Below are 1344 nucleotides of genomic sequence, written 5' to 3'. Positions count from 1 at the left end.
AGAATGGGGGAGGGATAAACTGGGAGATTGGGATTGACATATACACACTACTATATATAAAATAGGTAACTAATAAGGACCTACAGTACAGTGCAGGGAGCTCTACTCAGTACTCTGTAATGACTTATATGGGGAAAAAAATCTACAAAGGAGTGGATATATGTATATGTATAACTGATTCACTTTGCTATACAGCAGAAACTAACACAACATTGTAAATCAACTATACTCCAATAAAAATTAAAAAAACAAATATCTCATAGAAAAATGAATAGAAATTTTTAACAGAAAAATAAATATATATATTCAGTGAATATAAGAAATAAAGACTATCAGGTGTTTCCTCTTTTATGAGAGATAAAGTCTGCATTAATAATTCTTCTATTTGAGAAAAGGATAAAAAAAAAACCCTCATTATTGATTTTAGTTTTTCAAAGGTGAAGTCAAGATCCTGCTCTGGAATGGAGTTCAAGGTAATGCAGAACTACATAGTTTTCTATAATAAAGTCAAAGATGGTTTCCACTGAAGGTAGAATTGCATTTCTTTGTTTATTCATTAACTAGGATCCACTGAGCTCCCACTGTGTACCTAACATTCCTCTATGCCATGAGTGCTGCCCTCAAGGAGCTCATAGTCTAGTAAGACAGAACAGACACCAGTGAAACAAGAATATAACTCAGGGGTCCCCAATCCCCAGTCCTTGGCCTGTTAGGAACCTGGCCGCACAGCAGGAGGTGAGCAGCAGGCGAGCGAGTGAAGCTTTATCTGCCGCTCCCCATCACTCCCCATCGCTCGCATTACCACCTGAACCATCCCTCACCCAAGCCTGTGGAAAAATTGTCTTCCATGAAATCGGTCCCTAGTGCCAAAAAGGTTGGGGACGGTCCCTAGTGCCAAAAAGCACCATACTGGGTGCTGTGCATTCAAGGGGAATGTATGACTTGTGATGGACCTGGTCTTGAAAGGCTTCCCTGAATAAATGCAAGATGAGTCAGACTTTATAGTCAAAAGGTAGAAGGTGCTCACTTCAGCAGCACATAGACTAAAATTGGAAAAATACAATTAGCATGGCCCCTGTGCAAGGATGACACACAAATTTGTGAAGTGTTCCCTATTTTTGCATAACAATGTGAAAGTGCTTAATGCTACTGAAGTGTATATTTAAATTAGTTAAAATGGTAAGTTTTATGTTATGTATATTTTACCACAATAAAAAAGGGGAATGGTGTTGGGATGGTTCCATTGCAGACAGAGGGAACAGCAGGTACAAATGTCTTGTGGGAAGAGGGAGCAGGGCTGGTTCGTCAAGATTTGGAGGATGTTTTATGGCCTGAGATGAGGAG

General features: G+C 39.3%; 1 pseudogene; it reads left to right on the top strand.

Annotated features, from left to right (window-relative positions):
• The first annotated feature begins 1019 nt into the window (after positions 1 to 1019).
• LOC118897642 lies at positions 1020 to 1120 on the top strand (annotated as a pseudogene).
• The last annotated feature ends 224 nt before the right edge of the window (positions 1121 to 1344 follow it).

This window comes from Balaenoptera musculus, chromosome 6 (genome assembly GCF_009873245.2).
Source record: "Balaenoptera musculus isolate JJ_BM4_2016_0621 chromosome 6, mBalMus1.pri.v3, whole genome shotgun sequence".
Classification (NCBI taxonomy): Eukaryota; Metazoa; Chordata; class Mammalia; order Artiodactyla; family Balaenopteridae; genus Balaenoptera; species Balaenoptera musculus.
Note: the sequence above shows the minus strand (reverse complement) of the source record. Positions and strands in the feature narration are given on the sequence as shown.